The 24599-nt window shown below is 39.6% G+C and overlaps 1 protein-coding gene across 1 annotated transcript in view; it reads left to right on the forward strand.

Annotated features, from left to right (window-relative positions):
* Window positions 1-368: 368 nt before the first annotated feature.
* RYK (receptor like tyrosine kinase) overlaps window positions 369-24599 on the forward strand; it is a 96050-nt gene continuing 71819 nt past the window's right edge. The window contains exons 1-2 of the mRNA XM_007457555.1: window positions 369-393; window positions 1902-1964. The gene's annotated coding sequence lies outside the window, so the exon portion shown is untranslated. The remainder of the gene's footprint in view (window positions 394-1901; window positions 1965-24599) is intronic.

The following is a 24599-nucleotide window of genomic DNA, read 5'->3' on the forward strand; positions in this document are numbered from 1 at the left end:
AGAGCCTGTTCACACAGCACATTACCAGCCCCAAGCCCTTTTTTTTTTTGCAGTACGCGGGCCTCTCACTGTTGTGGCCTCTCCTGTTGCGGAGCACAGGCTCCGGATACGCAGGCTCAGCGGCCATGGCTCATGGGCCCAGCCGCTCCACAGCATGTGGGATCCTCCCGGACCAGGGCACGAACCCGCGTTCCCTGCATCGGCAGGAGGACTCTCAACCACTGTGCCACCAGGGAAGTCCCCCAAGCCCTTCTTGACAGAGCCCTGGTCCCCTAATAAGTAGCAGTGGTTGCCCCAAGAGAAGTGTTTTTGCTGATCTTTGTGGCTTTATTGTTCTCAGGTGGAGCACTTTTCCTCAGCTCTCACCCTCTTCTCAGCCTCCTCTTGTAGAATGATGGGCACAGTATTCTGTGCTGGGGAGTTGAGGCTTGACGAATCAAGGCCGGTTTATCTCTAAACGCAATCCATCCCTCTCAGTAGAGAAGGAGAAAATCAAGTTCCAGGACTTCCCGCCTCATCAGCCCGGCTCTTCCGCCACCCACCCCAGAGGATAAAAATAGCAGCCTCCCAGGGCCTCACTGCTCTTGCAGCAACTGTGCACTGAAGCTGGGCCCGGCCGGGAGCAGCTGTTCCCAGAGGCACAGGCCTGGTGGGAGGCATAGGGTCAGGGCAGGGGCTAGGTTGCCCACAGGGGCTAGGTGACCCGGGCCTGGCCAGGATGCTTGGAAACCTCACGAAGAGAGGTGGCACCTGGAGCAGGTTTGACCGCGACACATCAATAAATACATCACGAGGTGCACCAGCTCGCTGGTCGGCCTTTAAAAGAGATGAGGTGTATCCGTGATTCTTAACGTCTTTCAGGGACAAGGACTCCCTAGAACAAATGAGGAGATGTACATATCGCTTCTCTGTGTGTGCTCAAGCCTACACACAGCACACACTGAGAGCAGACACACACTTTTGCACACAACTTCATATGGGGGGTGTAGCTGTCAAAGTCCAACATGGACCACGGGTTGACAGCCCCAAATTCAGGTTGATTATAGAGATGCAAAACGATTATAAAAAATAAAAATTTGTAATGTTTAGGAGGAATACGGTTAAAGTTTGCTCAACAAGATCTTCTTGGAAAATAAAAGTATATAGTATATACCCATCAAAACAGACACAGAAATGTTAATGTTGACCTCCGTTGGTAGGATAAAAGGTCTTTTCTCTTTTTCTCTCCAAATAAAAAGCATGTTTCTCTTTTGCCATCAGAGCGGCCGCATCCCAGGCATTTCCCTGAATCTGGAAGCCTACTCGGCTGCAGGCGCTGCCCGGGCCTGCCTGCCTGGACCCTCCACCCCGGGCGGGGGTGTGTGTGTTACAGACAATAGACAAGCAAACATCAGGCTGGTGACAACGTGGGGCGGGGACGGGCTCCTTTACAGGGTGACCGGGGAGCCCTTCGCCTTCAGAGAACCTGGAAACCCAAAGCGCTACTCGCCGGGCTCGGGCCCGCGCGGAGGAGGCGGTGCGTGCATGCGCGCTCTCGAGGCGGCGGCGGCGCGCGCACGCGCGCCACCGCGGCCCGCCTCCCGCTGCGGAAGATGCGGTCGAGGAGGCGGCGGCGGCGGTTAAATAATGCCCCAAGATGACTTAGAAAGGATAGCTTTTTTTTTCTTATTTTCAAGCTTTAAATAATTTTCCTTGACATTAAAGAAGATACAAATAAATGGAAAGATATTCCATGCTCATGAATTGGAAGAATTCATGTTGTTAAAATGTCCATACTACCCAAAGCAATCTGCAGATTCAGTACAATTCCAATGGCATTTTGTATAGAAATAGAACCAACAGGGACTTCCCTGGCAGTCCAGTGGTTAAGACTCTGTGCTTCTACTACGGGGCGCTGCCTCCCGCGTCCGCCGGGCCCAGCGTGAGCCTCTACCTGAGCGAGGATGAGGTGCGCCGGCTTATCGGTGAGTGGGGCCGCCTGCGCAGGGGCGGGCAGGTAGGGTCGGGCCCCGGTGCTTCCGGCCGCCGGCGGCGCAGTCCGCGCGACCTGGACCGCGGGCGGGCAGGCCCCAGCGCCCCGGGTCGCCTCTGGGCCCCGGCCTTTGCCTGCCTTGCTGGCCGGGAGGTGTGGTCCCTGCCCGGCCCCCGCCCTGGGCCAGCCTTCCGGCCTCCCCCGCACGCCGCGGAAAGACCCGGGGACCCCTCGGCCCCCGGCTATCTACCCCATTCCAGCCTGCTTACAGCCTCTTTCGCCTTATTCCCTAGAGGCAGACTCTTCTTCCCTGCCGCTCCAAGTTTCTTTGACCTTTCCTCAACGTGTCACTCTAGGGCCCTGGATTTTGGATACTCGAAATCCACGTTTTATTTAGGTTAAATCTACTGTGGTTTTGATGCCCCAGTAGAGGCCAAACTACGGTGCTCATACTTTCTGGTTATCGTAGTTTTTTGTTTTGTTTTGTTTTTAAATGAGAGACAGAGATTGGTTATAAGGGCACTACATGTTCGTGGCAGTCTCCAAATCTTGGGACCGATAAGCGTATTTTACAATAGTGAATGAATCTCCAGGTAGCCGACCTTTTAGCTTTTTCAGTACCTTTTTGGTTCTTGTGTTGGAGTTTGGACTGATTCTGAATTTCTGGGCCAGTCTTCTACTTAGAATACCTTCTAAGAAAAGGAGAACTTGGCTTTGGGTCAGTTGGTGGTTCTGTGCTACCTAATTAGCTTTGTCATTGGGGAATTAATTTGAAAAATGTGACTGTGGATTCTGGAAATGACCCCTTAGAGGAAGGTCTGATAGAAATGGCCCCAAATGGGAAGTCTTTGGTAGTTGCAGATAGCTACACATTCACTTTCTTTTGTGTATTATGGGCCAGAAAACCGCATTTTTTTTTCATTTTTATTTCATCTCAGATTTGTGGTGCGTCTAAGTGTTTGAGGGGAAAAATTATTCTTTTAAGCATCCATTAGCTGTCATTTTATTCAATTTTTTTTTTGTTATAAGACTTTCTTGAGGTCTACTGAAGTCCACTCAATGTTAAAATGGAACTGCTTTTAAGCCGGCTGTTTAGACATTGTTACATATACGGGTTTGTCCCCTTTAACCAAAGAATGCTGTGTTTTTGTAATGTCCTGCCGGTCTATAATCCTCTTTTTAGTCTAGCGGAATTAGCTGAATTTAATTTAGCTAAGTTAAAACAGCAAATTGGATTAGTACTTGAAACAAGACTAAGGTTTAGGAAAAATAATGAATGCTTATAAATTGACTCATAACATTAATTTTAAAAATATTAATGTATTATGCATGGTTTTGTAAAGGTTTTTTGGTTAAAAGCGTGTATATAATTTGTGACTTTGTTTACATGTAAGAAGCCAATTGAGGTAGGGGACATGGCACCACCAGAGGCTGACATTGATTGAGTGCCTGCCATATACTTCCTCCTACATGTTTTATACATATTATTTCCTCTAATTTTCTTGTGACCCAGTGAGGTGGATATCATTATTCCTCTTTTAGAGATGAGGAAAGTGAGACTTTAACTTGCTCAAGGTCACACATTTAATAATCTTATAATCAAACATAGTGTTGACATAGGCCACAACAAGTTTGAAGTTTCAAGTTTCATTGAATGAAATAAAGGTATTTATATAGAAGTTTGATTATGGCATGGTGAAAAAGAAGTCATTGCTAGTTAATACTTGAAATGATGTATTTGTTACCTGATTGATGAGCATCCAGTTTGTGCCCAGGAATGAGCTGTTGGGAAGAGGGGAGGATTTCCTCACTGATCAACCTTGGTCCACCTTTGGGACAAGGGGAACCTTCAGTAGTATTTTCTCTAATGCAAACAGAGTTGACTGTTACAGTGGGTCTCTTGACTCTCCATCCTGCCAGATCCAGGTCCTCTCCTTCCTTCCATCTTCCTCATCTATTCTGACTTTATTTTTTGGCTGCCCCTGGCTGGGGAAGAACAGTTGGGTGGGGCTGAGATGTATACCAGGCATACTGATTTCTCAGAATGCAGTTTCCCACAGGAACTCTTATGCTTATGGTGTTTGACTACTTGAAATACTTTGTACCATGCTTTTGTATCATTATGGGTTAAATGCCTTCTGAAAGCTGACTTGGGAAACTAACCATCACTTTATAATATTTGTAAGACAATGAATTTGCAATTCCAAGTATGAAACTTATAAATAAAGTTGGTAGTGACATCTTTGTAAATTGAACTGATTGTTCTTGACATGAGAATAAGTTGTTTTAATCCAATTCATATATGCACATAGTTAAAAAAAGAAATCAAATAGTGCTAAAAGACCTCAAATGAAAAAACAGCAGTCTTCTGCCTTTGGCCTTTTTATCCTCCAGGCCCTACTTTCCAGTGGAAGCTACTATCCCAATCTAGCTCTTTTTTTTTTTTTCCCGTTTTTTTTTTTTACTTTTCATATTTTGAAATCAATGTAGAATAAGCATTTCACTTCTTAGTATAACTGAGCAGTTGCCCTCTTCTCTTGCCCAAACCCCCCAATATAGTTACATCATTTTTGGTAAAACCAGCAGTCTGTATTTAGATTATTGTGTATATATTCATATTATAAATTTTTATTATACATTATTCTATGTATACATGTATGTATACGTACACACACATACATATATAAACTCACTTGTGAGTTAAATAGTGACCCATGGTTATGTTTTCTTCTCCTGTATGCTATTGTTTTTCCTGGAGCAAATAAGTGACTTATAAACTTTTTGAGTCTTTTCTGTATCTATGGCTGCATTCTCTCATACACTCCAAGAAATATGTTAAATGCCTTTTGATATTTTTTTTTCCAGGTAACACATCAAATCATCTATCACTTTCACTTGGTTTCCTCTTAGAGTCTCCCTGCTTCGGAGCCTTCCATCCTCTTCTTCCAATCTGGACAGTAGGATTATTTTTCCTGCGCATACTGTACCCTTCTCTCCTGTCTTGGAGCCTCTGTTCCCTGGATCTTCTGTCTTCCTTTTTCTTTGTTTGCTTCATTTTGCTAAAGTATATCCTCAGTAGCTTACTGAGAAGGGTTGCATGGGAGGTAAATAATTTGAAGCCTTACATGTCTGAAGGTGTCTATCCTGTCCTCATGCTTTATAGGTGATTTGGCTGAATTTAGAATATTAGACAGAAAAAATATATTTTCACGATTTTTGGTGGCATTTTTACAGTTTTCTGGCTTTAAGGGTTTCTGATGAAAAATCCAAAGTCATTCTGATTCCTTTTTTTCTTGTGTGTTTTTTTTCTTTCTTTCTTTTTTTTTTTTTTTTGGTTGTTGTTATTTGTTTGTTTTCTGTTTTTTGAGCTTAGGGTCTTTGTCTTTAAAAAAATTGTGTAATTTTATCAGCTTCTGTGTGGGTCCTTCCTTCTGTTTGTGGTCCCTCTAGTCTTAGTGAGCCCTTTCAATCTAGAGACTCATATTCTTCAGTTTTCAAAAATGTCTGTTACTTCTGATAATTTCCTACCCATCACTTTTTTTTGTTTGTTTCTGAGATATCTATTGGTTTGGTTATTGAATCTTCTGGAATTGATCTTCAGATACTCAACGTATGTTGCCTCTTATTTATATCTCTATGTTTGGAGGTGGGAAGAGGGGGAAATTTTCTCAATTTTGTCTTCCAAGCTCTTTTATTTTTAAAATTTTAATGATGATTTTAAATTTTAGAACTCTTTTTGTTTTCTGTTTCCATTTCCATTTTTTATTCTAATTTTATGGATGTATTATCTTCACTTATCTTTGAGGCATGTGTTTGTTGTTTTTAATTTTTTCTGTATGTTTAACATTTTTAAAATATTTCTTCTGCTTCCTCCAATGTGCCTGTTCATTTCAGAGTTCTTTTTCTGTTCATTTAGATAGTATCTGTTGATCCTTGGCTGTCTATAATTAAGAGTGAGGTGCTGAACAGTTGATTAGGGGAGGGCAAGCTTGTGGGTGGGTAGGTGGGTGGTCTATTGGCCTCCCTTGGAATGTGGGTGAACTCTTCATTGGGAGCCTCCCCGCACACACACATATCAGCACCTTCACAGCTTCTTTGGGACTGGTCAGTGTCTGCAGAGAAGACACCTGCAGTCTGCTGCCTCTGGTGTGCTTGGTGGTACACCAGCCTCTGTGGTTCAGTTTTTTCAGAAAAACTTTGGGTCTCTTGTTGGACCTGGGGGCCCAACTGCTTTGAATGCCCCTCATCAGAGGCTCCCTCTTTGATAGGCCAGAGCCTCAAGCCAGCCTTTGGTGGCCCTTGTTGCATCCAGGGCTGAGTCCCTGCAGAGGTCCTGAGAGGCAGTGACCAGTCCTTCAGCTGCTTCCCATCTTGCAAAAGTTTGTTAAAATATATGTTGCGTTGTCTTCTGTCCCTTTCTGTGTTTGTGGTTTAATGTCTTTGTGATTTCATTACTGTCATTTTAGAGGAGTCCTAGGAGGATGGGGGTAAGTGGTCATTCTACAGTGTGTAAATGGTTGTGCTTTGACTATTGAAGAGCTGGTAATGTGTAGTTTTTTGGTACTAACAGTATTAGGAAGAGTAGTGGTGGTGGTCACAGAAATGGTTGACACTTGAATTTAGAGTGCTGCTGATGTGTGGCAATCTTGCCTGTGTCAGGTACAAAAGTAATCCCTGTTTTGGGTGTGTATTGTTACTTCCATAATATAGATGAGGAAACAGATGTGCAGGAAGTATGTAACTAGCTCATTCCTTGGTAGTAGGGCATGCAGTCTTGATAGAAGTCCATCGGTATAGAGACTCCAAAAGCCTCAGACGTTTTATGTGGCATCCCTGTGTCCCCAGGCCCTGCTTAGGCTGCAGTGTAGGCATCCATTTCTCCATTTTACTGATGAAGACTGATCTGGGGCCCTTTGGGCAGTGAATAGAGGGCCAGGTCTTGACTCAGTCTGGAATCCATATTGCCTCTGTGATTAACCAAAATGCTTAAGGAGTAGAATCGGCAAGCCTGCTGCCACATGTGCTCATTTGTGGTCTTGATTATTATCTGCATTCTCCCCTGTTCTCTATCTACTTGATAATTCTAATAGCTGAGTTCCCTGGAAGTCCAGAGCTGGTGAAATCAGTCTGTGGCTGGGGCAGTACTAGGGGTGTGGGAATAAGATGCTGATGGGTGGGGGGTATGATATAAACTGGTCATGGCAGCAGTGATAGGGAATCTGTAGGAGTCAGGGGGACTTCTGAGTATAGACTCCACCTCACATCAATTAGAAATTCACTTTGGATAACTTGCCTCTTCATTAAAATAAATATCCTCTGAAAGAGTTAAGCGTTGTTCACATCTTTTTTAAAATCAGTTCAATACTAGTTGAGATCATTGCTCCCCAAATCAGTCCAGTAAAAATTTTTGAAGCCCAACCAAGTACCATATATTGTGGTAGAAAATGGCAATTCAAAATTACTGAATTCCTTTTCTTGAAGAACTCAAAGTTTCGTAGGGGAGACTAACAGTTGTATCTACAACTATAGCACTGAGATAAGAGTTATACTGCTGATTGATATAAGTTGTTGTGGGAATGATTGCTTTTGACTGTAGAAGGAGGGAGAGTGGAGAGGCTTAGGGGCTTTCAGGAATGTGTTCCAGGAAAGGAGACATTTGAGCCTCATCTTGAAGGATGAACTTGAAAGACAGAAAAGAGGAGCATTTCATGTCAGGCAGAGAAAATAGCGCGAACAAAGCCATAGCTGTATGGAAGCAGATGTGTATGAATTCAAGGAGTAGGCTAAGGTGAGAAAATTTGGCAAAACCAGGGAGTGGCAGAATATAAAGCTGGGAGGTAGGTTGCATTTGGGTTAGGAATTTGAAGTTTATTTTATAGGTAATGAGGAACTGTTGAACTTAGGAAAGGAGAGTATACAGATAGCACTGGGTTCTAGAAAAGACAGCTTCGCCCCAGTGAAAAGGGTGGCTTGAAGACTGAAAAGCTGGATCTGGGAAATGGGACAGAGTCAGCCTTGTGCTGGTAAGAGGAATCAACTAGGGCAGTTGTGGGGGGGGGTGGGATGGATTTGTGAGGAATTTTCTGGGAGTTTGGAGAATACTTAGTGGAGGACACCTCAGGGCTAAAGAAGAGGGAGGAGTCACAGAGGAATCTGAGTTTCAGATTTGGGCAGCTGAACTGAAGGACTCTTTTTGGGAAATGGTTGAGGAAAAAGAAAGATGAGATGAGCCACGTGTTCCTCTCCTCCCAGCACCTCTCTTCCTCTTCAGCCTCAGGCCAAGTGTTTGGGGGAGGGCAGTGAGGGTGTCCTCCCTGCTGGTGTCCGGCGTATCCTGCCACTGCCCAGACTTTGGGGAGGTGGGTGCTGGTGGAGGTGGGTTAGCACCTTGCAGCACACTCTTAATCCTGGGCCTTTGGGTAGGGTTGGTGGCATTGATGCAGCATTAATTTGAATCCATGTGTTCTTCACTGCGAGAACAAGACTGAGACATTGTGCAATTGTGTGTTTTGAGGTTTTTTTTTCCTTCGTGCTACACATGTGGGAGAACTCTGTCCAGTTATGGCTAACCTGTCCCCTATGAGTCATATCCTGAGTTGACTAGTCAGTTCTGGAGGTGCTGCCTGGAACACTGTTTGGATTTTAAGGATCATTTTAGGAACGAATGAAACATGTGGGTATTTTTTTGAGCATCACAAATTGAGAAGTTCCACAGCATTACTTTTGGGGTTTTAACACAGTTATGCCAGTGTTCTGAAAAAACTTGCCAGCTATACATACTAAAACGAAACAACAAAAACTTGACATGAAGTAGAGCCATTAGCTACTCTGAAATTATATTATGCTTAAAAGTGTGCTTTTTTGTGTTGTTGATGTACATCAAGTACAATGTTTCTAATCAAGATGTTATTAAACAGCTTTCATTTATGTAGGACCTCTAAAAATGTGGTGAGCCAGAACAAATGTGTGTATTGCTGAATTCAGTAATAAACACTTATTAATTGATTCTACTTAACTGTGCCCAGCAAGTGACAGTGCTGAATGGTAGAATATTTCTGAAAAGTAATTTAATAGGTCCCATTCTTGTTCATAAGACAGATATGTTGTGTCTTGTTCATAAATAATGAACATGTTCTTACATAAATGTCTTGCTCTGTGTCAACTATTTCACATATTTTCTTTTATTTTATCAACCACTGGAAGTAGATGGCATTGGCATTTTTCTATAGATAAAGCTGAGGCTCTGGGAAATTACAGAATTTGCTGGAGGTCACAGAGATGTCTAGGGCTATATGACTCTAAAGTGCATGCCTTCTCTACTCTGCTGCCTCTGAAAGTTAACAGTTCAGTCTTTATCTAACCAGATCATCTGAGGGGCTTAAACAAAGTACAGATTCCTATACCTACTCTGAGCAATTTGTTTAGGAGATCTGAGGTGGGGCCCAGCCAGTGAGGTTTTTGAATGGCATGTTGCCTGAATTGTAAGATGTACGGCTTTTTCACATTTGAACATTTCTTGAGATTGGAACCATTTCACCATCAGTGGTGAATCATCAGTTAATTGACAGCTTTTTTTCTTTCTTAGTGGTACAAAAAATAATGGTGCATTTTAGATTAAATGAAATATAGTATTTTAACAAGGTGATTAAAAAAAATAAATTTATTTATTTATTTTTGGCCACGTTGGGTCTTTGTTTCTGAACGCGGGCTTTCTCTAGTTGTGGCGAGCGGGGACTACTCTTCATTATGGTGTGAGGCTTCTCATTGCGGTGACTTCTCTTGTTGCAGAGCATGGGCTTTAGGTGCGCGGGCTTCAGTAGTTGTGGCACGTGGGCTCAGTAGTTGTGGCTCGCGTGCTCTAGAGAGCAGGCTCAGTAGTTGTGGCGCACGGGCTTAGTTGCTCCGTGGCATGTGAGATCTTCCTGGCCCAGGGCTCAAACCCGTGTCCCCTGCATTGGCAGGATTCTTAACCACTGCGCCACTAAGGAAGTCCCAATAAGGTGATACTGTGAAGGAGACAGACATAATTTGCCACCTTTCCTTTTTTTTGGGTACCTGTCACAACTTTCTTTCAGAGTTGTAAAATTCACTGGTGGTAAATTATTTACTTGTGGTAATGGCTGTGTAGTAATGTCCTTGCAGGGTAGGCAGATGAGGGCAATGAGATATTACCGTTAGGTTTAAGAACAATGGCAACTCACTTTTCAGCTAGGAAGTTGCTGGCAAGAGAAATATCAGTGGTTCTCAACCTTATTTTGTGAAAGCCTTAGGGCCTTTTCCTAGACAAAGGTGTGGATCGCACACATATTAAGTTTTGCACACTGTGATGGGGGTTCTTAGACTTTGAGGACCTTACAGGGCCCCCTGATGAAAGCTTATGGGTACATCTGAATCCCTCAAAAGCTGGTTCTGGAAGGGGGCATCTATTAACGTTCTGTATTTCATCCTAGGATTCTTTGACCTCCTACCTGATTTTCTTTCCTTCCAGTTTTATTGAGATTTAATTGACATAAAGCACTGTGTAAGTTTAAGGTATCCAGCATAATGATTTGACTTAACATACATCATGAAATAATTAACCACTGTAGGTTTAGTGAACACCATCATCTCATATAGATAAAATATTAAAGAGAAAAAAATTTCATTCCTTGTGATGAGAACTCTTAGATTTCCTCTCTTAACAGTGTTCATATATAACATACAGCAGTGTTAATTATCTTTATCATGTACATTATATCCCTAGTACTTATTTATCTTATAACTGGAAGTTTGTACTCTTTGATTACCTTCATGCAACTCCCCCTGCTGCCTGAACTTAAAAAAAAATTTGCATACATTAAGGTTTATTCTGTTGTAGTTATATGGGTTTTGACAGATGCATCCAGTATAGTATCATAGAATAATTTTGCAGCCCTAATAAGTCCCCTGTGAAGGGGGGCATTTATATTTATTAATACCTTTCCTTATATTTTAAATGTTTGCTTTTAAAAATATATTATGTAAAATTTCAAACATTCAAAAGTAGACAGAATAGTATAATGACCCTCTGTGTATCCATCATCCTGCTTCAACAATTATCAGCTCATGGCCAGTTCTGTTTGGTCTATACTTCTCCACTCCCCAATCTGCTCCCTTGTCCTACTCCCCCTCATCTTCTGCTTGGATTATTTTGAAGCAAACTCAGACATAAAATTTTGTAAAAAATTTTTTGGTATGTATCTCTAAAAGATAGGAATTCTTTAAAATTTTGTAATAACTATTATCACACCTAAGAAATTAACAGTAATTCATAAATACCAAATATCTAGGCTTAGATCTTCCTGATTTCTAGATGAATGTTTATGTAGAAACTCTTGCCTGCCACCTGTTTCTTCCCTTGTCCCTGCTCCCCACCATACCACCGTTTAGTTCCTTTGGTGCCAAGCTTTTTTCACCCTAGGGTCTGCATTCGATGGTTGCTCTGCCTTATGTACTTTTCCTAGATCTTTACATGGCTGGAGCCTTCTAGATCTTAGCTTAATGTTACTTCCTCAGAGAGCCTTGCCTTCCTAGGGTTGACCCTTAGTGCCACTCTGTTCTGTCACCCTGTTTTCTTTTTTTTTTTTAAATTAATTAATTTGCGGCTACATTGGTCTTTGTTGTTGCGTGCGGCCTTTCTCTAGTTGTGGCGAGCAGGGGCTACTCTTTGTTGCGATGCGCAGGCTTATCATTGAGGTGGCTTCTCTTGTTTCAGAGCACGGGCTCTAGGCACACGGGCTTCAGTAGTTGTGGCACACAGGCTCAGTAGTTATGGCTCGCGGGCTCTAGAGTGCAGGCTCAGTAGTTGTGGCACATGGGCTTAGTTGCTCCGCGGCATGTGAGATCTTCCCGGACCAGGCCTTGAACCCATGTCCCCTGCATTGGCAGGCGGATTCTTAACCACTGTGCCACCAGGGAAGCGCCCACCCTGTTTTCTTTTAAGTACCTGATACTTTTGTTGTTTCCATCTCCCTCTGTAGGAAGGCTAATTCTGTTTGAGTAGAGACCTTTTATGTTGTTCCACTCGGTATGCCCAGCACCTAAATCAGTACCTGGCATATAGTAGGATATTCAGTAAAAGTTCAGTGAATGAGTAAATGAATGAATCATATTTTCTTTTTGTTTTTTTGGATTCACTATCTTGTGCCTTACTGGGGTCATCATTCTCTTGATCATTTCCCATTGCCCGCTAAGTTATTATCCAAAAGGGGATTGGCCTGAACTTATGAATGTAAGTTTAAATAAATTAGTTTTAATAGCTTATTTCCTTTGAAGTTGCCTAATTTTCCTAAGTTTCTGTCCCCTGAACCCCCCCCCTGGATAAGGTGCCCCCCATCTTGGCTTCCATAGCTCTATACCATGTACAAACACATCTGTATCACTGTACCCATCATGTTCTATAGTTTCCCTACTGCATTAAGGCTACCTCATGGCTTGGCACATAGCTGTCTCTCAGCAGACTGCTGGTCCACACTACAGTTGAAGGATGTAAAATATTCAAGAGAGATTCCGGCAAAATAATTAAAATCTGGAAAACAGAATTTCTCATCTTTTCTTCTGAAATGCTAACCTGCTGTTAATCCTAGCCAGTGTATTTTTTCATCTCGTACATTGTAGTTTTCATGTCTAGAAATTTGATTTGGGTCTTTTTATGTCTTCCATGTCTCTACTTAACTTTTTGTGGGGTACAGTTACAATAGTTGTTTTAATGTCTGCTGATTCTAACATCTGCCAGTTCTGGGTTGGTTTCAGTTGATCTGTCATCTGTCTTTCTATCTACTTATTTTGCTTTTTTACATGCCTGGTAGTTTTTGACTAGATGGCAGACATTATGAATTTTACCCTGTTGGGTGCTGGATATTTTTGTATTCCTGTAATTATTCTTACATTTTGTTCTGGGACCAGTTAAGTTACTTGGAAGCAGTTTGATCTTTTCAGGTCTTGCTTTTAAGACTTGTTAGATAAGACAGGAGCAGTGCTCAGTGTAGGTCCAATTATTCCCCACTACTGAGTCAAGACCCTTCCGTGTACTTTCTCCATTGACCTGTGTGTGACTCATGAGGTTTTCCAGTCTGGCTGGTGGGAATAGGTGATATTCCAAAATGTATGAAGTGCTATGCACTGTTAACCTTTTATTTTTTCTCTGCCCTTGTGTAGCTTCCTTATGCATGATCAGTACTCAGCTGAAGGCTTGAGGGGCAACCCTCTGCAGATCTTGGAAATTCTCTCTCTATGTAGCTCTCTGTTCTCTGGTACTTTGTCCTACGTACTCTAGCTGTCTTTGTCTTTCTGAACTCTCATATATTTTGTCTGTTTTTTGATTATTTCAGACGAGAGGGTTAATCTTGTCCAGAAGTAGAAATGGCCAAGGATTATCTTTTTGATTGTTTGCATCTTTTCTAAAGTTGTTTAACTCCTTAGATTATTTGTTAGAGGAGAGAATTTAGTCTAGTTTCAAGAAAAAGCACCAAGGTTGTATACCTACGCATGCATGCACATGTGCACAAATGTGGGTTTATAGTAGATAACATGGTGTGAGAAAATATTGGATTTGGAATCTGCATATTTGAGTTTTAAGTCCATCTCCTCCTTCTGTTATATGTGGGTAGGCAAGTAATTAATGTTTCTGAGTGTTGGTTTCCTCATATATGAGATGTATAGCAGGATGTCTGTTATCATATTGCCGTAATGTATATGAAAATGCTACATAATCCTCAAAATAATTTATTTTAGTTATTGGTGGGGGATTTGTATGTTTTTGGATAAAAACTCAAATCATAGAATGTTAGAAAGAGAGGTCACTTAGACATCACCTGGTTGATTGCCTTGGGTAGCAACATTTATCACTCGCTGAGCAATTACTTATTGAATGTACACTAGGCCTTATTTTAGGGGCTTGACATGTTTTGGTGAACAAAGCAGATATAGATCCCTGGTCTCATGGCACTAACTTCTAGCAGAGAGCTAAGTGACTTGCCTTAGAAAAGAATTCAGGTAGCTTTGGAACTGGACTCCAAGTTAGCACTTGGAGTTGCTGGGAGGGAGGAACGATGTTTGTGAGTTCTCCATTGTGCTTTGAGCCCCTGGCCATAATAGCCAACTCTAAGTTACTAATGGCCTCCACGGCTGACTGAGAGTGTGTGCTCCTATTAGGAGTTAGCTATGAAAGAAATTGAATGGTGGTTATGTCAAACTGTGAGTAAATTACTCCATGTCTACTCTAGAGCTGTACTTGCAATGCATGCATGAGCTTGGTGAGATCATTTTCTTCTTTAAATAGTGCAGGAACCAATGATAAATTAGTTTCCAGAGTATCATTTTACCAGATACTAGAACATTCTCACGCTATGGCAGGGCATGCTTCATATTTTATGTTATAGTGCTAGAGATTATGGGTTATGTTTTTGTTACTTACTATTCTTACATAGGAATTGGGGAGCACCTTTAACATCTCTGCAGTTGTGGTACAAATCACATCTTTGGGGGAATTCTTTTATGGATTTTTTTTTTTAAGATGACAGGTATATTAATTGGATGTGAAATCTTGTTCCCTGATCCTGTGTTGTAGTGTTAGCCCTCTTTATAATTTCTTATCCATCTGCTGTAGTATTTTCAGATGGGGAAGGTGACAGTATTATTTGAGTCATCCATTTGAAATCAAAAGTGATAATACTCGTGAAGAGAAAAAAAAATGACCACACTCTCCCTTTGATTCCACACAACTTCTCTCAAAGGTCATATCATCACAGGTACTAGAAAGGCAAACCTGAGCTCAGCATTTGTGATGGAGAGCTTTGGGTTTCCATTTTCAGGGATCACTGAATTAGAGTCAAAGTTATGTACTGAAATGGAAGACATGGGAGGGGAGATGCTTGGTACTGGAATAGTTGTATCGTGAAGCCTGATCTGTTAAAGCAGTGGCAACTAATAGCCATTCCAGTGGATTGTTTTAAGTGAGCTGTTGATTTTGATCACACATCATGTACTCTTCCTAAAGTGGCAAAGTGAGGAAAGGTACTCAGTGATTTCAGATGCTGGCTTTTCCTTGAGAGGATCAGGAGGTTCCCTTCCTTGACGCTGACCCCCTAGCCACTTCTTAGAAACCAAAGGATGGACCTCTTGCCTTTCCTTTGAAAAGCCAGTTTTAGGCATGTGATGAGGAGGCAGCCTGTAGGAAGGGGGTGGAGGGAAGGGGCATGTTTACTTTGTCTTTCATTGTTGATGTCTTCTTTCTCTTAAAAGCTCACTTTAATTCTTTTTATACTCTGTGTGTACATGTGTACTCTCAGCCCTCTTCTATCCAGACATTTATGGTTGCAGGAGAAATGTAGGAGGAAAATCTGAATGGGCAGATATCACATGAAACATTTAATCTACAAGAATATCGTTTAAACAGCTATAGGGATTGAAGATTTATGTGCTTTTTCATTTTTAATTATGAAGATAGGATGCCCCTTTCCTATAGTCTAACATTTGTAAATTCCCTTCTTATGACGTAAATATTAAGTCTCAGCTAATTTTCTAGGTATAATTTGACTATAGCTAGGTTTATGAGATGTTGATGGACAAATTGTTACTTTATTGTATTTATTTCAGTTTGTTAGTTTCCATAAACCAGGAAAATTTGAAGAGCTCTGTATTTATTTAATTTCAGCATTGATTAAAATACAGAGTACTTACTGATTTCATACGTAGTAAGTGATTTTGGCTTTTTTCCTCTGGCTTGTATACCACACTGTCCTCAGAACCTAGAAGATTATTTTGACTAAGTAAAATTTTAACTTAAGCTTTGACTAGCATTTGGAAACCATTGATGATATCATAGAATAATAGAGTTTTGGCTGACATTTGGAAACCATGGATGATATCATAGAATAATAGAATTTGGGGGCTGAGGAGGGACTTTAACTTTATCTGGTTTAACTCCCTTGTTTTATAGTTGAGAAAATTGATGCCTGGAGAAGGTGGTTAAATAATTGATTGCCAAAGGTCACTCAGCTGCTCGTTAGCAAAAACTCTGCTATAGTTCTGTTTCTACAACATCACTTTTGTTTTTCTACCTTAACTGATTCCTGATGTTTTCTTTAAAACATCATTTCCCTTAAAATCTATCTTTGATGTAGTTGATTTTTATCTACAGCCAGCCATTCATGCATCTAACATTTGAGTACCTACGGATAACCTAAGACCCCAGCCTTGCTTGTGAGGTGTGCAAGGTAGTGGGGAAGACAGACGTGTGAACAGCTCCTGGAATGTATTTTGTTATGTGCTGTAAGGTAGCTCTTTTTTAAAGGGAGGTGGTTTGGTCATTGACACTAATCGACCATTGTTGTGGCCTTAGGAATCCAATAGTTAACTTTTAAAATCGTTTAGAACAATTTTTAAACTATTGTGTTATTTGAACTTGAGCTACACAGGCCAGGTCGTGTAGAACACAGGCCTTGAATTGAGCTTGAGCTTTTTTTAATATTGTTTAGGGGAAAATGAATATTCCTTGATGGCTGTTGAGAGTTTTGCAGAAATAACTTTGGATTTTCAGCTTGGAATTTGGGTTGTTTAAAAATAACATGAATAAATGTCATATTTTCTAACAATAGAGTAACATTCCTACTTTGCTGGAACTGGCAGTGAGAAATTTAAGTCTGATTATTATAGGCGAAGAACTGAATTGTTTCTCATCTTAGGTTCGAAGAGAAAAACTCTATACATTCTAATAACAAAATGCTACCTCTTCAGTCCAGGGCTGTTCGCCCTTGTTCCTGCCTGCCTTCCCGCAGAGCCCCTTTCTACCTTCCACCCACTCTAGTTCGCCAGCTCTGTCCTCTGTTCTGCTGGTCCTTTCAGTTTTATCTTGTAAAGCTCCAGTTTTGTTTTGAGGTCTCCTCTGACTCTTTCATAGTGCTGCTTTATCTCTTCAGCTTAACTGAAACCTGCTTTCTTCTTGTGAGTGATATTTTCCTCATAATACTTTCTAGTCACTGGAAGTCAGTTTTAGTACACTCCCTCCCCATTTATGGGGCAGGGGTCAGCTTTTTTTTTTTTCTTTTTTAAAAATAATAATTTATTGGGTGAAATTCACATGACATAAAATTAACCATTGTAAAGTGAACAAATTATTCAGTGACATTTAGTACATATACCATGTTGTGCGACCACCAACCCTGTCTAGTTCCAAAACATTTCCATTGCTCCAGAGTAAAACTCCTCACCCGTTAAACAGTTTCTTCTCACCTCCCTCTTCTCCCAGCCTCTGGCAACCACCAATTTGTTTTCTATTTCTGTGGATTCATCTATCCTGGATATTTTATATAAATGGACTAATACAATATGAGACCTTTTCTATCTGGCTTCTTTTATTTAGCATAATGTTTTGGGGGTTCATTCACATTGTAGCATGTATCAATACTTCACTCCTTTCTGTGACTGAATAGTATTCCATTTCTATGTATATACCACAGTTTGTTTCTTCATTCATCTGTTGATGGACATTTGGGCTGTTTTCACATCTTTACTATTGTGAATAATGCTGCTATGAACATGTGTGTTAAGTACTTGAGTACCTGTTTTCAGTTTTGGATATATACCTAGGAGTGGAATTGTGGGTCATGTGGTAATTCCATGTTTAACTTTTTGAGGAACCACCAAACTTTTTTACAGTGGCTGAGCCGTTTTGCAGTCCCCCCAGCAATGTACAGAAGTTCCAATTTTTCCATGTCCTTGCTAACACTTGCTGTTTTCTGTTTGTTTGTTTGTTTTTTAATTAATGCTATCCTAGTGAGTATAAAGTTTTACCTCATTGTGGTTTTGATTTGTATTTCCCTAATGACTGCTGGTGTTCATGTGTTTGTTGGCTATTTGTGTGTCTTCTTTGGAGAAATGTCTTTTCAAGTCCCTTGCCCCTTTTTAAATTGTCTTTCTGTTGTTGAGTTGTAAGAGTTCTTTATATATTGTGGATACTAGACCCTTATCAAATACATAACTTGCAATATTTTCTTCCATTTTCTATGTTGTCTTCACCTTGATAATGACTTTCAATATGCAGTTTTTTAGAAAAAATTTTAACATCTTTATTGGAGTATAATTGCTTTACAATGGTGTGTTAGTTTCTGCTTTATAACAAAGTGAATCATCTATACATATACATATATCCCCCTCTCCCTTCCCTCTTGCGTCTCCCTCCCTCCCACCCTCCCTATCCCACCCCTCTAGGTGGTCACAAAGCACCAAGCTGATCTCCCTGTGCTATGTGGCTGCTTCCCAGTAGCTATCGGTTTTACATTTGCTAGTGTATATATGTCCATGCCACGCTCTCACTTTGTCCCAGCTTACCCTTCCCCCTCCCCATGTCCTCAAGTCCATTCTCTAGTAGGTCTGCATCTGTATTCCTGTCCAGCCCCTAGGTTCTTCATGACCATTTTCTTTTCTTTTTTTTTAGATTCCATATATATGTGTTAGCATGTGGTATTTGTTTTTTTCTTTCTGACTTAACTTCACTCTGTATGACAGACTCTAGGTCCATCCACTCACTACAAATAACTCAATTTTGTTTCTTTTTATGGCTGAGTAATATTCCATTGTATATATGTGCCACATGTTCTTTATCCATTCATCTGTCGATGGATACTGAGGTTGCTTCTATGTCCTGGCTATTGTAAATAGAGCTGCAATGAACATTGTTGTACATGACTCTTTGAATTATGGTTTTCTCAGGGTATATGCCCAGTAGTGGGATTGCTGGGGCATATGGTAGTTCTATTTTTAGTTTTTTAAGGAACCTCTATACTGTTCTCCATAGTGGCTGTATCAATTTACATTCCCACCAACAGTGCAAGAGGGTTCCCTTTTCTCCATACCCTCTTCAGCATTTATTGTTTGTAGATTTTTTGATGATGGCAATTCTGACTGGTGTGAGGTGATACCTCATTGTAGATCTGAATTTCTCTAATGATTAGTGATGTTGAGCATCCTTTCATGTGTTTGTTGGCAATCTGTATATCTTCTTTGGAGAAATGTCTGTTTAGTTCTTCTGCCCATTTTTGGATTGGGTTGTTTGTTTTTTTGATATTGAGCTGCATGAGCTGCTTGTAAATTTTGGAGATTAATCCTTTGTCAGTTGCTTTGTTTGCAAATATTTTCTCTCATTCTGAAGGTTGTCTTTTCGTCTTGTTTATGTTTTCCTTTGCTGTGCAAAAGCTTTTAAGTTTCATTAGGTCCCATTTGTTTACTTTTGTTTTTATTTCCATTTCTCTAGGAGGTGCGTCAAAAAGGATCTTGCTGTGATTTATGTCACAGAGTGTTCTTCCTATGCTTTCCTTTAAGAGTTTTACAATGTCTGGTCTTACATTTAGGTCTTTAATCCATTTTGAGTTTATTTTTGTATATGGTGTTAGGGAGTGTTCTAATATTATGAAGTCCAGTTTATCTAATTTTCTTCTGTTGCTCTTGCTTTTAGTGACATCTAAGGATCCATTACTAAATCCAAGGTCATGAAAATTTATCCCTGTTTTCTTCTAAGAGTTTTATAGTTTTAGGTCTTATATTTATGTTGTTGATATATTTTGAATTAGTTTTTGTATATGGTGTGAGGTAGGGGTCTAATTTTCATTCTTTTTGCATGTGGATATCCAGTTGTCCCAGCACCATTTGTTGAAGAGGCTGTTCTTTCCCCATTAAGTGGTCTTGGCGCTCTTGTCAGAAATCAGTTGGCTAGGGACTTGCCTGGTGGTCCAGTGGCTAAGACTCCACACTCCCAATGCAGGGGTTCAATCCCTGGTCAGGGAACTAGATCCTTCATGCCTCAACTAAGAGTCCGCCTGCTGCAACTAAAAAAAAAAGATCCCACAAGGCTCAACTAAAGATGCTGCATCTAAAGATCCCGCACATGGCAACGAAGATCCTGTGTGCCACAACTAAAACCCAGTGCAGCCAAATAAATAAATATTTTTTTAAAAATCAATTGGCTAGGAATATATAAGCTTATTTCTGCACTCTCAGTTCTATTTCATCAATTTAGCTGTCTATCACTATGCCAGTACCACACTGTTTTGGTTTCTATGGCTTTGTGGTAAGTTTTGAAGTTGGAAAGTGTGACTCAACTATGTTCTTTTTCAAGACTGTTTAGGCTATTGGAGGCCACTTGCAGTTCCATATTAATTTGAGAATCTGCCTTTCCATTTCTGCAAAAACATGGGTTAGAATTTTGATAGGGATTGCACTGATATATCCCTTTGGGTAGTATTTCGACCTTAACATTAGTAATAGTGAGTCTTCCAATCCATGAAGATGGGATGTCTTTCCATTTATTTAGGTCTTCCTTAATTTTAGCAATGTTTTGTAGTTTTCAGCAGATAAACCTTTTATCTCCTTGTTTAAAGTTATTATTAGGTATTTTATTCTTTTGGGTGCTATTATAAATGGAGTTGTTTTCTTAATTTCCTTTTTGGATTGTTTATTAAGGGACCAGCTTTTATCATGCATTATATCCTTTCTTTCTTACTTTGATTTTTGATTGTTTTGCCCCAGGACAGTGACTCAGCATCCTCCTCTCTTTTGATATCATTGAGGTTTATTGATACTTGTATGACCTTTGACCCATTAGGGTTGTTGCAGCCACTCAGTTGCAAGATGATCCTCAGTGACTATACCCTGACTTGCTTTCATTATTTCCCTCCCTTTATCCCAAAGGATATTAAAATCTACTGTGATTTTTTTTTTTCTCAGCTGTTACTCCTTTGACCATGCTGGTCTCCTGGTTCTCAGGTCTCTTTTCTAAATAAGGCACTCATTGAAATGGCCACTTTGGACTTGGTCCTTTTCTCAGCCCTTGGAACTTCTGTGTTCTGATCAGGACACCCCAGCCTACTTTCTCAGTCACTCCCCTCTACCAGGCTCTGTTTCCTGGTCTCTTAAAGAGTTACCCTTTTCCTGTCTTGTGCCCAGCTGGCTCAATAAAGCATCACTGAATAAACTGTTTCCCTCATTGCCTCTCTAACCATTCCTCGCTGCCCACTTCTCTGTGGAGGCTACCACACCACTCCCAGACAATGATAAGCCTTGCTGTCTACTACCCCTGCTTTGAGATTGCATTCAATTGTTATTGTCATATTTGAAACACTAATGATTAGAAGCAATTACAAAGAAGTAGATTATCTAGATTCTGTCTTCATTGTCTTTCACTTTTACTTAAAAATTGTTTTGAGCGTGATGGGGAAGGAAAGAAAAAAGATTACATTCAGAAATAAATGTATGATAGTCTCTACAGCTTTCATCTTTTTCTAAAAATCAATTTGTTTAAAATTCTTTTTATTTTATTAATTTTATTTCCTGATTATCAGAATAAAAACATACTGATAGGCCATTTGGAAAGTGTACAGGACCATGAAGAAGAAGAAAAGTATATGTTATTTAACCGTGCATTGGCAATCTTTGGTAAATATCTTTCCAGTATTTTTTCCATGTTCTCATTTTTCTTTATGTAGTTGAAATCTTAGAACATAGGTAACTCTTTGATATAGATGGTACTTCACAATCTATTATGTTATGTTTTCCCTCACTCTCTGTCTTCTTACCTGTGGTCAGATTGTGGCCTATACATTTTCTACTTTATGAAATTGACTGTGCTTTTCATTATAGCTAACCACTTTTTCTAAATCTCTTATTGATGCTTTGAAAGAATTGAATTTCCTTTAGAGTACGGTCTTGGTGTGTCTGCATGTCCACTCAGCTGTATTAATTATGGATGGAGATACACGTATCAACATGCTAAGATCAGTCATAGACTGATAGTTTTGTACCATGATTATACTTACATTGGGTTCTCTTCATATTTCTATTATTTTGGGAAGATTGTACTTTCATTGGTTTCTCTTTGCATTTCTAATATTTGGGGAATTTTTTGGACTCCTTACATTTCATTTAGAGTTATATTCATGATGATTATACTTGAATTATTATGTATTATGTAAACCTCAGTGTAAAATGATTACCTCACGTTAGAAATAAAAGTGTTATTAACCTTTCAGTATGTTTTGGAGTAACTTTTTTGCGGAAGGATACATAATCGGTGTATTTTTTGAGAATCTGTTGTCTTCACATATGATAAGAATTTGTCTGGGAATGTAATTCTTGGCCCGCTTCTGATTTCCCTGAAACCTATAGCTTTATTGCCTTCCCTGTCGTCTTCAGGATTTCCTGTCGTCTTCAGGATTTCCCATGTTATCCTTATTCAGACAGTGAGCATGTGTAGTCCAGGGATTTTCTTCTCCTTTCAGCCCCATTGTCACTGTTGCATGGTGAAGTTCTTTCTGAGCTTTGAACTTGTCACTTTGAGCTTTTCAGTTCATAGTGCTTTGCCAGATTTTACCTTTTGGTTGGGTATTTTAAGGGAAAGTTGAAGGAAGGTGTTTTAGTCATTAGTAAATTATTATTACTAGTGTTAATCTTGATATATCAAAGATATTACCTTTACCAATGTGATTTTTTAAAATTGAATTTTGTTGTTTGAGGGCTTTCTCTCTAGCTTTTACTGGCCTTCATGGATTACTCTAGGCAGTAACTGGGTTTTTGTTCAGTGCATTGCTGTAGCTGTATGCATATTTCTTTAAACATGTTTTTGAAAACTAATTTTTATTTTTCCCAGTTTAACTTAACTTTCATAGGAAATTTAAGAAAAAGAATAAAAGCATAACCCATAATCTACCATTTATAATCAATCACTTCATATTTTTTGGTATTTCCTTTCTTTTTTGAGAAATGGAACACACACACTGTGCATATACCATGCAGGTCCTCTTTTTTTTTAACCTTTTTATAAATTGAAGTATAGTTAATTTACGATGTGTTGGTTTCAGGTGTATAGCAAAGTGATTCAGTTATATATATAACTGAATATATATTCTGAATGTATATGTATTCTTTTTTAGATTCTTTTTCCATTATAGGTTATTACAAGATATTGAATGTAGTTTGCTATGCTATACAATAGGTCCTTGTTGTTTATTTATCTTATATACAGTAGTGTGTATATGTTAATCCCAAATTCTTAATTTATCTCCACCCCCCCATCCCCTTTGGTAACCATAAGTTTGTTTTCTATGTCTGAGTCTATTTGTTTTGTAAATAAGTTCATTTGTATTACATATGAGTGATATCATATGGTATTTGTCTTTGTCTGGCTTACTTCAGTTAATATGATAATCTCTGGGTCCATCCATGTTGCTGCAAGTGGCATTATTTCATTCTTTTTTATGGCTGGGTAATATTCCATTGTATATATATACCACATCTTCTTTATCCATTCATCTGTTGATGAACATTTAGGTTGCTTCCATGTCTTGGCTGTTGTAAATAGTGCTGCTATGAACACTGAGGGTGCATATACATGTACATTTAACTTTAATTCACTAGACAAATATTTATTGAACACTTATTTTATGCAAGGGAACTATTCTAGATGCCAGACATTATTAAAATTTTGCTGTATATAGTTTGTATCTTGCCTTTTCTTATTTAATGTAACATTCTAAGAAAAACTCAATTCATTAAAATTTATTTGTAACAGTCCTGTTCATGGCTTCATAGTCTTTTTCAGTGTTTTTTTAGTCATTAAAACCTGTCTTCAAAGGAGAAGCTCAATATGTTACATGGATGAACAGGAGAGATTTGACTGAAGGGGTATAATGGCTTAGAGTACCACCTCACTCCTTCTCCAAAGAAAGAGAAATTGTTGAAAACTGTTGTTCTCTGTTATGGATATATTATAGTTTATTGATTACTGCTCTGTTGCTGGTAGTTTATATTGTTACTTTTCTTCAGTTTTAAATTTTATTTTGATTAATATTTATGCATAAACATTTGGATCTATATTTGGATCTATATTTGGTTTCCTTAGGAAACCGTATACATAACATTTATACATAAACATTTGGATCTATATTTGGTTTCCTTAGGATGAATTTTTCAAATTGGACTTAGTGGGTCAGAGTATAAATATTTATAAAATATTGATATATGTTCACAAATTGCTTGCTTGCCGCACACTGCCTGACATTCAGTATTGTATTTAAAGAACATAAGCATTTCTGTTACAACATCAAATACATTAAAAAAAAAAACCTTTAAGGTTTCCAAGTCACTGAAAATAACAGGACTTACGGGGAGAATAAGGTTAAGGGCAAACCATTCAAGACCTCTGCAGTTTTCAAACCAATTACTAACAAAAGCATAATTGGTACCTTATGAGATAACTTGGACAGCCTGGTCAAACCACTTAGGGTGGCTGAGGCTGCTTCAGAGGAGAATTAAAGATGTTAAAACATGATAGGGTGGAAATCACTGGCTTGCATGTTTTTGAGATAGTGCAGATGAGAGCAGCTTTCTAAGCCATTGGGGCTGCCATAGAGTTGGACACAAGAGAAAGTACATCTTCCTAGGTCCAGGAACCATGCAGAGACTGGTGGTGCTCCTCTGAGGAGAGAGCCCTGCGTGCAGGTGCTTATTTTTAGTTTTCTTAAAATAGGGCTGAGAGGGCTCCTGCCTGGTGGTAGCTGAGTTGAGTGAGGGTCTTTTCCTTTTCCACTGAAAGTTATAATTTTTTACCTGCTATTCCAGT

Source organism: Lipotes vexillifer, unplaced genomic scaffold (genome assembly GCF_000442215.2).
Source record: "Lipotes vexillifer unplaced genomic scaffold, Lipotes_vexillifer_v1.1 scaffold86, whole genome shotgun sequence".
NCBI classification, from domain to species: domain Eukaryota; kingdom Metazoa; phylum Chordata; class Mammalia; order Artiodactyla; family Lipotidae; genus Lipotes; species Lipotes vexillifer.